At 43.7% G+C, this 15,208-nt stretch overlaps 1 protein-coding gene across 3 annotated transcripts in view; it reads left to right on the top strand.

The window, feature by feature from the left end:
* SPARCL1 (SPARC like 1) overlaps positions 1-15,208 on the top strand; it is a 100,444-nt gene that overhangs the window by 58,833 nt on the left and 26,403 nt on the right. The gene's annotated exons all lie outside the window — the stretch shown is intronic.

Here is a 15,208-nt window from a genome sequence, read left to right as displayed (position 1 = left end):
AGTCCAGGGTGGAAAGTTCCACCAATTTAACTGACCTGTTTTTAGAATCGGTTTAGCTAAGTCAGTGCTAAAACTGTGTGGAGATCAGCTCAAGGCCTGTCATAACCTTAGTCCCAGATTTGGACCTTAGCGTCCAAAATATGGGGGTTAGCATGAAAACCTCCAAGCTTAGTTACCAGCTTGGACCTGGTACCTGCTGCCACCACCCAAAAAATTAGAGTGTTTTGGGGCACTCTGGTCCCTCTGAAAAACCTTCCCTGGGGACCCCAAGACCCAAATCCCTTGAGTCTCACAACAAAGGGAAATAATCCTTTTTCCCTTCCCCCCTCCAGGTGCTCCTGGAGAGATACACAGACACAAGCTCTGTGAAACTACACAGAGAGACTCCCCCTCTCTGTTCCCAATCCTGGAAACAAAAAGTACTTTCCTATTCCCCCAGAGGGAATGCAAAATCAGGCTAGCAATCCAACACACAGATCTCCCCTTGATTTCTTCCTCCCACCAATTCCCTGGTGAGTACAGACTCAATTTCCCTGAAGTAAAGAAAAACTCCAACAGGTCTTAAAAGAAAGCTTTATATAAAAAGAAAGAAAAATACATACAAATGTTCTCTCTGTATTAAGATGATATAACACAGGGTCAATTGCTTAAAAGAATATTGAATAAACAGCCTTATTCAAAAAGAATACAAATCAAAGCACTCCAGCACTTATATTCATGCAAATACCAAAGAAAAGAAACCATATAACTTACTATCTGATCTCTTTGTCCTTACACTTAGAAACAGAAGATTAGAAAGTAGAACTACTTCTCCAAAGCTCAGAGAAAGCAGGCAGGCAGACAAAAGACTTAGACACAAACTTCCCTCCACCCAAAGTTGAAAAAATCCGGTTTCCTGATTGGTCCTCTGGTCAGGTGCTTCAGGTGAAAGAGACATTAACCCTTAGCTATCTGTTTATGACACGCCCCCCAAATTGCAGACAGTGGGGAAGCTCACTGGCGGCGATTTCCTTCTAGAACTTTAAAATAAACAGATTACTACAACACATGCACCTTTACATATACTACTAAGTATATAACTAACAGACTTCTACATTTTAAGAACACTTTTTAACTACTGAATTCTGGGAAACTCTCACGGGAGAGTGCATCAGCTACTTTGTTAGAAGCTCCTGTGATGTGTTGAATTTCAAAATCAAAATCTTGGAGAGCTAAACTCCAACGAAGAAGTTTCTTGTTGTTCCCCTTGGCAGTATGAAGCCACTTTAGTGCAGCATGGTTAGTTTGTAGTTGGAACCGCCGTCCCCAAACATATGGGCGTAGCTTTTCCAGGGCGTACACAATGGCATAGCATTCCTTTTCACTGACTGACCAGTGACTTTCCCTCTCAGACAGTTTCTTGCTGAGAAACACGACAGGATGGAAGTTGTGATCTGTTGCTTCCTGCATGAGCACCGCTCCTATACCACGCTCAGATGCATCTGTGGTTACTAGGAATGGCTTGTCAAAATCCGGGGCCCTGAGCACAGGGTCAGACATGAGCATCGCCTTAAGCTGGGTAAAGGCCTTTTGACACTCATCAGTCCACTTAACGGCATTTGGCTGGGTCTTTTTGGTCAGGTCGGTCAGTGGGGCAGCGATTTGGCTGTAGTGTGGTACAAATCGCCTGTAGTATCCGGCCAAGCCTAAGAAGGATTGGACCTGCTTCTTGGACCGTGGGACAGGCCACTTTTGGATAGCATCCACCTTGGCCTGTAGGGGGTTTATGGTTCCTCGACCCACCTGGTGCCCCAGGTAAGTCACTCTGTTTTGGCCTATTTGACACTTTTTGGCCTTAACAGTTAGTCCTGCCTGCCTGATGCGCTCAAAGACCTTTTCCAGGTGTAGTAGGTGTTCGGGCCAGGAGTCTGAAAAAATGGCCACATCATCGAGGTAGGCAACTGCAAATTCTCCCAGTCCAGCTAGTAGACCATCTACCAGCCTCTGGAAGGTGGCGGGTGCATTTCGAAGGCCGAAAGGAAGGACATTGAATTCATACACCCCCGCATGGGTGACGAATGCTGACCTCTCCTTGGCAGGTTCATCTAGCGGTACTTGCCAGTACCCCTTGGTTAAGTCTATTGTAGAGATGAACTGGGCACGTCCCAACTTTTCCAATAGCTCATCGGTACGTGGCATGGGATAGTTGTCCGGACGAGTTACAGCATTTAGCTTACGGTAGTCCACGCAAAAGCGTATTTCCCCATCTGGTTTGGGTACCAGAACCACTGGAGATGCCCATGCACTGGTAGATGAGCGGATTATACCCATCTGTAGCATGTTCTGGATCTCCCGTTGTATAGCAGCTTGGGCATGAGGAGACACCCGGTAAGGTGGGGTTCTGATTGGGTGAGCATTACCTGTATCAATGGAGTGTTATGCCCGTTCAGTCCGTCCTGGGGTGGCTGAGAACAATGGGGCGAAGCTAGTGCACAGCTCCTTGATTTGTTGCCGCTGCAGACGTTCCAGGGTGGTTGAGAGGTTCACCTCTTCCACGCCACCGTCTTTTTTTCCGTCGTAGTAGACACCGTCAGGCCACTCAGCATCATCTCCCTGGACTGTAAACTGACAAACCTGTAAGTCTCTGGAATAGAAAGGCTTGAGAGAATTAACATGGTACACTTTAGGCTTTAGTGAGGAATTGGGAAATGCTATGAGGTAGTTTACAGCTCCCAGGCGCTCTTGGACCGTGAATGGCCCTTCCCATGATGCTTCCATCTTATGGGCCTGTTGCGCCTTCAAGACCATAACCTGGTCTCCTACCTTGAATGAACGTTCTCTGGCATGTCTGTCATACCAGGCCTTTTGCTCTTCCTGAGCATCCTTTAGATTCTCTCTAGCAAGGGCTAAAGAGTGTCGGAGGGTGCTTTGCAGATTGCTTACAAAGTCCAGAATGTTAGTTCCTGGAGAAGGCGTAAACCCCTCCCATTGCTGCTTCACCAACTGTAATGGCCCCTTAACCTCGTGACCATACACAAGTTCAAATGGTGAAAACCCTAAACTGGGATGTGGTACAGCCCTGTAGGCAAACAGCAACTGCTGCAACACTAGGTCCCAATTATTGGAGAATTCGTTGATGAATTTTCGTATCATGGCCCCCAAAGTTCCATTGAACCTTTCCACCAGGCCATTGGTTTGATGGTGGTACGGGGTGGCAACCAAGTGATTCACCCCATGAGTTTCCCACAGTTTTTCCATGGTCCCTGCCAGGAAATTAGACCCTGAATCTGTAAGGATGTCGGAGGGCCAACCTACCCTGGCAAAGATGTCTGTTAAGGCCAGGCACACAGTGTTAGCCCGGGTGTTACCTAGAGCTACTGCTTCCGGCCATCGGGTAGCAAAGTCCACTAAAGTCAGTACGTACTGCTTTCCTCTGGGCGTCTTTTTTGGGAAAGGGCCCAGAATATCCACAGCTACTCGCTGAAATGGGACCTCAATTATGGGGAGTGGCTGGAGAGGGGCCTTGACCTGGTCTTGAGGCTTTCCCACTCTTTGGCATACCTCACAAGACCGGACATACTTGGCAACGTCCTTGCCCATCCCCTCCCAGTGGAAGGACTTCCCCAACCGGTCCTTGGTTCTGTTCACCCCAGCATGGCCACTGGGATGATCATGGGCTAAGCTTAAGAGCTTCCCCCGGTACTTAGTTGGAACCACCAACTGTTTTTGCGGCTGCCATTCTTCCCGGTGTCCACCAGAAAGAATTTCCTTGTATAAAAGTCCTTGGTCTATAACAAACCGGGATCGATTAGAAGAGCTGAGAGGCGGTGGGGTGCTCCGTGCCGCCGCCCAAGCTTTCTGAAGGCTGTCATCTGCTTCCTGCTCAGTCTGGAACTGTTCCCTTGAGGCTGGGGTCACCAGGTCTTCCTCAGACTGTGGACTTGGGCTTGGTCCCTCTGGAAGCGATGTAGGTGATGGGGTTGTTTCCGTTGCTGGTGAACCGCTCTCCGCTGGTGCACCTGAGGGTATTTCAGGCTCTGGCTGAGCCTTTTGGGTATGGCTGTCTGTTGCTTCTGCCAGTTTTGGCTCGCTGGCGCCCTCTGGCGTTGAGTTTGAAGATAGGGTTGCAATGGCTGGTGCTGGTTGCTGTTCCAGTTCCGGGCCTGGGACTGGAGGTGCTGTGGCTGTTTCAGTGGTAGGCATGGAATCCGGGTCCACTACCTCTGTCTGGGTCTCTGGTAACACAGACGGGGCCTCTGTGGACGGCTCAGGAACAGGAATGGGTCTGGAAGCTTGCCTGGTTTGGCTACGTGTAACCATTCCCACTCTCTTGGCCTGCTTCACCTGGTTGGCCAAGTCTTCCCCCAGTAGCATGGGGATAGGATAATTGTCATAGACTGCAAAAGTCCACATTCCTGACCAGCCTTTGTACTGGACAGGCAGTTGAGCTGTAGGCAAGTCTACAGCTTGTGACATGAAGGGGTAAATTGTAACTTTGGCCTTTGGGTTGATGAATTTGGGGTCAACGAAGGATTGGTGGATAGCTGACACTTGTGCCCCCGTGTCTCTCCACGCAGTAACCTTCTTTCCGCCCACTCTCAAATTTTCCCTTCGCTCCAAGGGTATTTGAGAGGCATCCGGGCCTGGGGATCTTTGGTGTGATGGTGGTGTAATGAATTGCACTCGCATGGTGTTCTTTGGACAGTTGGCCTTGATATGTCCCAGTTCATTACACTTAAAGCATCTTCCATCTGATGGGTCACTGGGCCGAGGTGAGTTACTGGAGACTGGTGAGGTTGAAGGGTAGGGTATCTGTGGCTTTACTTGGGTGGTATGTGGGGTCTTTGGCTGTCCTCGGTTGTAGGGTTTATGGTCTGTGTGCCCCCTGGGGTAATCGTTCCCTTTGACAGTAGCTTTTTTGCTTTTTGCCAGTTCCATCCATTTGGCTCCAATCTCCCCCGCCTCAGCGATATCTTTGGGATTTCCATCTTGTATGTACCGTGTGATGTCTTCAGGAACACCATCCAAGAACTGCTCCATTTGTATGAGGAGGTTCAGTTCTTCCAAGGTTTGAATGTTGTTTCCTGTTATCCAGGCCTCATAGTTTTTTGCAATGTAGTAGGCGTGTTTGGGAAATGACACCTCGGGTTTCCACTTTTGGGTTCTGAAGCGCCGACGGGCATGATCTGGGGTTATCCCCATTCGGTATCTGGCCTTGGTTTGAAAAAGTTTATAGTCATTCATTTGCAGCTTAGGCATTTCAACTGCCACCTCTGCTAAAGGTCCACTGAGCTGTGACCTCAATTCTACCATGTACTGGTCTTCGGGGATGTTGTACCCAAGACAGGCTCTTTCAAAATTTTCCAAGAAGGCCTCGGTGTCATCACCTGCCTTGTAGGTGGGAAATTTCCTGTGCTGTGGAGCAATATTTGGCGCCGGGTTGTTAGGGTTGGCTGGCACAGGCAGCCCAGCTTTTGCCAAGTCCAGTTCATGTTTTCTCTGTTTTTCCTTCTCTTCATTCTCTTTTTGTTGTTTTTCCATTTCTTTTTGTTGTTTTTCCATGTCTCGGCGGTGGGCCGCCTCTTCTTCTTCTTGCTTCCTTCTGTGGGCCAACTCTTCTTCTGCTTGTTTCCTTCGGTAGGCCACCTCTTCTTCTTCTAGTTTTCTTTTGTGTGCTGCCTCCTTGGCTGCCTCTTTGGCTGCCTGTTCTCTTTGGTAGGCTGCCTGTTCTCTTTGGTAGGCTGCCTCTTTGATCTGTTCTTCTCTTTCTTTCATCTCCATCTCTTTTTGTTTTATTTCCAGTTCCTGTTTGTGTTTTTCCATCTCTCGCCTGTGTTCAGCTTCTTTGATTTGTTCTTCGGCCTCAATTTTTGCCTTAGAAGTCATGGTTCCTGTTTTCTTGTGTTGGGGTGCCCTCCGGTGTTTATCTTCTGCACTGCAGGTTCTCTGTTGCCTCCTGAAGTCTGCCTAGCAACAGTGCCTTTAGCTAATTTTCCTTTTCTCTCTCTAGCTAATGTTCAATGAAGTAAACCAGAAAAACCACTTTATTTGCATGCATATAAGTGCTGGTACTTGCCTCCTAATGGGAGGGCTATTGCATGACAAAAGACCCTCAACAGTTTGGTAATGGCTTCTCGCTTAACATGCAAGCCACAAACTGCCAGAGAGAGCAGAAAAAAAAATTCTCTCTGGTTCCCTTTTAAAACCAACTGTTTCTCTCTGCTAAAAAGCCCTTAGCAGAGAAAAGAAAAATATAATATTTCTACTGGCTTCTGGATTCTGTCTATATCCCACCACTGCTACACCATGTCATAACCTTAGTCCCAGATTTGGACCTTAGCGTCCAAAATATGGGGGTTAGCATGAAAACCTCCAAGCTTAGTTACCAGCTTGGACCTGGTACCTGCTGCCACCACCCAAAAAATTAGAGTGTTTTGGGGCACTCTGGTCCCTCTGAAAAACCTTCCCTGGGGACCCCAAGACCCAAATCCCTTGAGTCTCACAACAAAGGGAAATAATCCTTTTTCCCTTCCCCCCTCCAGGTGCTCCTGGAGAGATACACAGACACAAGCTCTGTGAAACTACACAGAGAGACTCCCCCTCTCTGTTCCCAATCCTGGAAACAAAAAGTACTTTCCTATTCCCCCAGAGGGAATGCAAAATCAGGCTAGCAATCCAACACACAGATCTCCCCTTGATTTCTTCCTCCCACCAATTCCCTGGTGAGTACAGACTCAATTTCCCTGAAGTAAAGAAAAACTCCAACAGGTCTTAAAAGAAAGCTTTATATAAAAAGAAAGAAAAATACATACAAATGTTCTCTCTGTATTAAGATGATATAACACAGGGTCAATTGCTTAAAAGAATATTGAATAAACAGCCTTATTCAAAAAGAATACAAATCAAAGCACTCCAGCACTTATATTCATGCAAATACCAAAGAAACGAAACCATATAACTTACTATCTGATCTCTTTGTCCTTACACTTAGAAACAGAAGATTAGAAAGTAGAACTACTTCTCCAAAGCTCAGAGAAAGCAGGCAGGCAGACAAAAGACTTAGACACAAACTTCCCTCCACCCAAAGTTGAAAAAATCCGGTTTCCTGATTGGTCCTCTGGTCAGGTGCTTCAGGTGAAAGAGACATTAACCCTTAGCTATCTGTTTATGACAAGGCCAAGAAGGGAAACAGAGTCCCAGAGAAATGAAGTGACTTGCCTGAAGCAGGGGCGGCGCTAGACATTTCGCTGCCCCAAGCATAGTGGCATGCCGGGGGGAGCGCTCTGCCAGTCCTGCGGCTCCGGTGGACCTCCCGCAGGCTTCGGTGGAGCCACGGGACCAGCGGACCCTCTGCAGGCACACCTGCGGGAGGTCCACCGGAGCCCTGCCTGTAGCCCTCCCGGCGACTGGCACAGCACCCCCCGCGACATGCCGCCCCAAGCACTCGCTTGGCGTGCTGGGGCCTGGAGCCGCCCCTGGCCTGAGGTCACAGAGCAGGTCAGCGACAGATCCAGAAAGCAAATTCAGTTCTCTTGACTCCCAGTCCAGAGCCCTACATACTAGACTGTGCTACCTCCACAATGAATGAAAAATGAATAGATTAAGCTAAAGTGAAATATTTTTATTTATTTATGCCTGATTTTGCAATTAGACAAGCAGTGAGACTGACTGCTTGTGCTCATTAAAGATCCCAGGACACTTTTCATAGAAGTTGAGATATTAACCACAGTGTCTTGGCCAAATTCCCATTTGAATATTGACACTCTTTTTACAGAAATCACCACTGCGGTTTCAATTAGATCTAGTATTTTTCTTTACTTCCTGTCTTATACTTTGTAAGTATCACTATTCATTGCTAACCTGGTTGCATTTCACCCTGCACGAAGCTGAATTTCAATGTTGGATGAAATGACTCTCATATGTAAATTGCCAAGTCCCCTTATGGCCCGTCAGGATGAAAAACACTGTATATATTAAGCCTTACATTCACAAATATTGAAATGGAGCATCCATATACAGTATACTTTAGACCCAATACTTTAAACGTCTGCCACCACACGCATGGGGACTGTTGCTGGATAACTTTCTGCTATGTATCTTTTTTTCATTTGCCTGTCAGCAAATTGCTGACCTCCTCTCAGATGGGTGTGTTTGATAATTCTAAAACCAGTGGTCCAAACTGAGAGATGGTGTAAATAATGTAACTCCACTAGTGTTAATGACGTTGCTCTCGCTGCTTATCTGAATTTGCCCCACTACTTGCTCCTGTTCATTAAAACAGATCAGCAGATTACTATATGCATATTTTCAAGTTTGCTAGGGGTGCATACTGGGGAATTTTTACAAAATGAACCCAAACTAAAACCTGCACAGTCCAGTACTTTGGAAAAATTTTAGATCTGGATCAGAGTTTGCAGCTGTCTACCTGTCTATAATAATGTGGCAAAGCACTTTATTTTGGCACCTCTGAACCTTGGAAAGATTCAGATACAGATAAGAATTTTGCCACACTGATCTATCTCGATTCCCTCTCTTTTTGCTTTCTAAAGATCTGGTCAACAAAACAATAACTACAGTCCATTAGTTAAGTCTGTCTGTCTGAAGTGCAAAAATAGCCATTCCTGAGTCTGAACTTAAAAATAGTTTCTCCCTAACAAGAGCAAAATGTTTCCAAGCTGTAAACTATGTTTATTTCTCTCTTTCGTTTTATAATGTTTAATTTTGGCTTGAGTAGGCGGCGTGGTCAAACGCAGCCCAGCCAAGTGAAGGAGCTCAGCTCATAAAGCTGTACTTGGAAAGGTTACAAGTGTTTATGGAAGTTGTAGTTACATCCTGTATATCCATTAACTGTGCGATACCTCATTCTAATCGGCAGGAATATACAAGTAGATTAATAAGACTTCTACCACTTTGTCAGTCCCTTTTTTCTAGTGGCCTAGCAGTGCATTGGTGCAAGTCTTATCTAGTTTTATTAGAAATGAGCCAGAGTCTGAACTCCAAAACTTTATTTCTAGTCATGTCTGAAAACTGGACATGAAAAAACCCCATGTATTCAAGTATTTAATAAAGCATGATTAGTAAACGTTTAAAAAAGGGTAACAGTTAATGCCAGTCAACATGGGATTATGGAAAAGAAATCTTGTCAAACTAACAATGTCCTTTTTGATGCAGTTACAGATTTGGTGGATAAAGGTAAAGGTGTTGATGTATAGACTTCCATAAAGCATTTTAGCTGATGCTGCATGACATTTTGATTAAGAAACTAAAATAATACAAAGTCAACATGGCCCACATTAAGTAGATGAAAAATTGGCTCACTGATAGGTCTGAAAATGTGTTTATAAAAAGGGAATCATTACCAAGTGGGTGTGTTTCTAGTGAGGTCTTGGCCCAATGCTATTTAACATTTTTATCGATTACCTGAGTTATAGGGTGGCTTGCCTCATCGGCTACAGAGTATTGGAGCTAAGCCAACCTTGGTTACAAAATAAGCCCCACCAGAAAGCAATCAGGTGATTCCAGTACAAAAGAAGCAGGAAGCTGCAGTGAAAGGGGGAAGATTAGGAAACTGCAGTTATGCCCATAGACAGTAGTATGAAGGCTCCTGCAGGGTCCCAACTCAACAGGGGAAAGGCAGCTGCTGAGAAAAGCCTGAGGAGGGCAAACTCCAAGCAGGAATGCTGAGAAACAGAAAGATAGTCCCTCAGGGAGGAAGGACTGTGCTCAGCTCAAACTGGGATGAGGACTGTGAGAGACTGTGTTTTATAGGAAAGACTTATTTTGGACTATCAGGAGAGAGACTGAACTAGGCTTGGGATCCAGAGGGCTAGTATGTACCAGAGGACTCAATAAATTGACCCCCAGCAGGGGATTGGTTGAACTACCTTTGAACTAAATGAGTGCCTGAAAAGTGATTGCTGGCCATGAGGAGATGCTCAGTAAATGGCCACCCTGCTACAACCTGGAAGAAAACAAACTCATTGCTAATAAAGATGGCAGATGACTCAAAGACTGGGGGAGTGATCAGTAATGAAGAGAATATGTCAGTGGATCTGGACTGCTTGGTAAACTGGGCACAAGCAAATAATATGCATTCTAATATGGTCCTAAATGTATACATCTAGGAACAAAGAATGCAGGCCACACGTACAGCATTGGTGACTATCGTGGGAAGCAGTGACTCTGAAAAAGATTGAGGATCATGGCGGATACTCATCTGAACATGAGCTCCCAGTGTGATGCTGTAGCCAAAAGGGTGGATGTAAAAACATGAGAGTATCAAATAGGAGTGGAAAGGCAATATTACGCTGATTTGACATTGGTGCAACCACTACTGGGAAAAGTGTGTCAATTGCTGGAGTTAGAGGGGATCCAGATAAGAGCCATCAGAATGACTAAAGGATTGGAAAATGTCTTATAGCGAAGAGCTCAAGGAGCTCAGTTATTTAGTTTAATAAAGAAAAGGTTAAGGGGTGACATATCTACATGGGACACAGAAAACTGATAGAGGGCTCTTCAGTCTAGGACACAAAGGTACAACAAGATTGGCTGGATGCTGAAACTAGACAAATTTAGACTAGAAATTTTTATTAGGAGAGTTAACTATTGGAACCACCTACTAAGGGCTGCAATGGATTCTGCATCATTGGAAGTTTTTAAATCAAGATTGGATGTTTTTCCTGAATGATGCTCTAGTACAAGTAGGAATTAATCCAGGGGGTGCTATGGCCTGGGAGATACAGGAGATCAGACTACATGATTGCAATGGTCCCGTCTGGCCCTATAATCTATGTATTTATGAAAATGAATTTCAGAACCATGAAAAGGTTTAGCTCCAAGTCACAGTAAAGATGGGCCTGAACTAAACCCTCACATCTGAACACCTGAATCATACTAAAATTTGCATGTGATTAGTCTATATTTTGCTGTAATTTATCTCAGATGCCAGGTTCTAAACAGCTGAATGAATAATTTGTAGCAAATAGTTTATATGATAAGTTCTCTTTCTCGGTTTGTGAATTTTTTTTTTAAGGAAATACCACTTTTTTCATTATTTGAAATTATTCACAGATTAACTTCTACAAGTAACTCGACTGGTCAATTATTCACACTGAGTTCATTGTTAGTATCTGAAATTCAGATTCAAGTGCTCTTTAATTTTAATTGGACACAGATCACATTGTACATTTCCGTTCCCTAATTTGGTAAGCGTAATTCTTAGAAACGGGATCCTTGTGTGAATACTCATATTTATAAATTCAAATTCATTTCTATTTATTTTCCCCAACACTTACTTAAAAGTCCACTGCTTCTGTGAAAGATCACAGGATCAAACCACACGTTTTCCAGCTATAATATTTACTTCCTAATCTGCCTGAACAAAACTTAGTGTTTGGTGTGTTTTCTCTCTTTTTGATTTGTGTTCTGTTGAAATTCATTTTGAGCAAGCTGTGTGAGTCACCAGCTAGAGGCAACGAGCTTTCCAGGAGCAGTAGCTGGTGGTGTAGCTTATTCTTATGTTGCCAATAAAGGTAACCAGTTCATTTACTTGTGTGTGTGTACGATGTGACTCAGACATAACAATTACCAGAGTGATCTGGGGGCGGGCTGTATTAACTTCCTATACTATTTATGGGGGGTTCTCTTCCCACAGACTGTGCAGCTGCTATTTATTAAACACAGTTCCCTCTAAATGGGTAAGTTTGTCTAAAAGAATTAAGGCACAGTTGCTGAGTGAAGCACCATGGCAATCAAATACATTCTAGCTAGGTTTCAGACAAAGCACTTTTCCCAACAAGTTTTTCCTCTACCACAACCCCAATTGTTTAAATACTTCTTTATTCCTTCAACATAATTAGTGCCGAGTGGTGGGAGTCAGCCGTTGTGTATAATAAACCCAAATCAATGTCAGCTAAGAGTCCAGGGGAAGGTTTCTAAATGCATAAATAGGAGTTAGGGACCTAAATTTCATTGACTTTCAGTGGGAGTTGGACTCTTAATGCTTTGACTATGAAAGTCTCCCCCTTCAGCATTTCCTCCACCATACAGTGTGTCTGTGAGTAGTATTTGTATTGGTAGTATTTTTAAAAGCTCCTAAATCACTTTGGTGCTTTTGAAAACCCAATGCATCTCTATTAGATTATCCATACATGTGCACAGTATTATGAAGGTGCCCATTCCAATCAATGGTTAAGACTGGAGTGAGTGTTTGCAATTAAAACATCTCTCTTGTACTTTAATGGTGAATGCCTATTTACCACACTAACTCTTCAGAGGACAATGGAGTTTCTCATTTGTTTATTTGTGGTAAAATCTTTACTCATGTTTGCAAGGGAAGCTTTTGGAGAACTTCCTCTTGAAAGTCTCTCATTAATTGAGGTCCAAGTGGCTAAAGAACCACAAACTTCAAACTGCACACAAGACATTCTCATAACTCCTCAGGGATAAGGTACATAAAGTACGCAGCCACACTTATCCCTTTCATTCCTCATGATGTAACTGACTTTCCAAAGAGAAACTGACGCAACTGGCCAGATGCACCAACTACTTCTGTTCTCCAGTGCTACCTCCCTGCCCACAATACATAGCCCATCACCTTATACTGCATCCTTCACTGATCCTCCCTCATCCTGGCCTACTCAAGCTAGAAAGTTGTTTCTAAATAGGGAAGAGAGGGCAGGATTCTCCATTGCTGTCAGTAGGAGCTGCTGAATGCTGAGCTTTTTTTGAAAATCATGCCCCAACTGTGGGTGCTGAGCAGTTGAAAATTTGGCCTCACACTCACCTTCCACTCCTCAAGCTCTCAGTAAGTGGGAGAGGTAATGAAGCCCATACAGCTCACATTTACCTATACCTGTATATATACACACACTTCTACAGAAGCCTGATAAGCAAAGTCTCAAATAACACTCACATACTCTTCCAGAATAACAATGACAGAGGGAATGAAAGAGCATGAACGCTGACATTGCCATTAATGAACTAAGATTCATAAAGCCCCTGTGCTGTGAGGCAGATAAGTACTATTATCCTGATAGGGAAATAAGATACAGGAAGTTTTTGGCAACACCTATGAAAAATTCCTATATAGGATTAATAGAAAATGATTAACTTTCCATAAGGTTTTGAAGCTTCATTTAGAAATATATTTTACTCTGTAGTATGAATTCAGAATTTATTTAATTTATTTATTGCAATTCAATCTGAATTAAGTTTTTTTTTTTAAAAATTGTAAACTAATTGTGTCAGACTATTTGAGTCATAATCAAATGTGAGTAGGATTAGGGTTACAACAAACATTTCATGTTTCATTCATAAAATGAAGAGAATTTCTGGGGCATGGCTGTCTGAGTGAACTGGCTCATTACCAGTTGCTTATGTGTGCATGATCTGAATGAATATAGCAGTATTATAAGTGCAAATGTACAGCTAACTCAACTGTGAAATGAAATGGTTTTCTTCAGTCTAAATTCTTCATCCCCTTCACAAACAAACATCCCCTCACACTGTTCTGCCACAGAACACAATGAAATGAAAACAATCAATTTAATCAACATTTCTGTTCTTTTTCTCATTTTTCCTCTATTTTCAGTGCCTATATACTATTGTGAGATGTGTTTTAGCAATGCTTACGAACAGATTGGATTTTTCATTTCTCTGTTCCCTTTTCTTTCTTTCCTACATCTCCTATTTTGATTTGCTCCTATAATTCCATACTGTTTCCTTTATTTTCTCTGTCTAGTTTCTTTGCTTCCTTCCATCTGCCCCCATCTCTCTTTTCCCACTGCAGCGTAAGTGTCAGGAGTCAGCTAAGCCCGGAGTATGGTATTTATCAGCCAGCGCTGATCTCCTCCACCCATTTTCCAAGGCATGGCCAACTCTAAAGTCCAGTACCTTCAGACTTCTGTCTTGGTGGACAGTTGATGAGACAGTATCTTCATGCAACTTCCTGCTACCACACTTAACATAATGTCATACTGCTCTGGATCACTGCCATGCCCTGGGATTAGGGGATTGTTTAATTGTTAATATATTAAAGGAAAACAATACTTTTGACTGACATAGGATTAAGGACCTTGGGTGAATTTCACCCCTGTGCACAGGGTTGGCACAAGGCACATGTGCCATGTAAGCCCCATTTCAGCCCCATTTTGAAGACTCATGCAAGGCCCAAGCACCATATAAATCCTTGAAATAGAGCTGAAAAGGGATTTATTTGGTGCCCGGGCTCTGTGCACAGGGATGAATTTCACCCTTTGTGATTAATGTAGAACCTCAAAGTAATTCCAAGGTAAATTCTGACACAGTTAAATGGGACACTAGTGCAGACAAAGGCACTTTCCTTGTCCTGAGTTGATTAAAGACAGTTCACTCTAAACTGTTTAAAAGGCTACTGTTTTGTCACAAATATGTGTATGTCCACTCTATCCTCACTGGTCTCCACTAACACCCTTTTCCCCAAAGAACCCAATTCATGATTTACCTCTTTGTATTCAAATCCCCGTATAACATCACCCCTCTCTTTCAACATGTGAGCTCTGTTCCTTTGACAGGCACAAATGCCAGTGCACTAATCAGATGGGAGGAGCTGTTGTTACTCCTTTCATTCTCCACTCTTCCTCTACATATATGTCAAATGAATCATGTTCATACTGGCATATACATTATATATATGCCAACATGGTTCATTAACATAAAGTTTTGTTTTAAATCTTTTTCTTTCCACATCTGTAAAGACGGAGAACCTTCTTCTCCTTCACAACAGCCCCTGAGAATGTGTCAGTCTATCTTACCATTCCTAGCACAAATCTGCTGAGTCGGACCATTCGCTCTTTCTTTTAAAATAGCTACGTGGTGTGCCCTGGAGACTGACAGCCCATAGCCAAAGAACTTTTGTCCTTTTTTCAAAGGACCATTTTCGGCCAACTGTGTCAGGGTTACCTAACCATGGAAACAAACTTCCCTCCCAGCAACAAGAGATACACAGAAAGCATAACTTCCACTCCATACAAATGCATTTCAGAAGTATGGAGCTGTGCTCAAACTGCTGCTGCTGCATGACTCACAGGCAAGTTGTGGCTATGCCAAAGACTTTGGCCAGAGTTTGTCACACTCTGAATTGTCCTAAATGACAATAGAGAGGATCCTAGGATGGATATCAGTAAGTGCAGGAGGAGTGAGGAATTTAAGGCTGAATGAATAATACAATGATCCTGGTAAATGGGGGAGA

The sequence above is a fragment of the Gopherus flavomarginatus genome, chromosome 3 (assembly GCF_025201925.1).
Source record: "Gopherus flavomarginatus isolate rGopFla2 chromosome 3, rGopFla2.mat.asm, whole genome shotgun sequence".
NCBI classification, from domain to species: Eukaryota; Metazoa; Chordata; order Testudines; family Testudinidae; genus Gopherus; species Gopherus flavomarginatus.
This window is presented reverse-complemented; position numbering and strand designations above follow the sequence as displayed.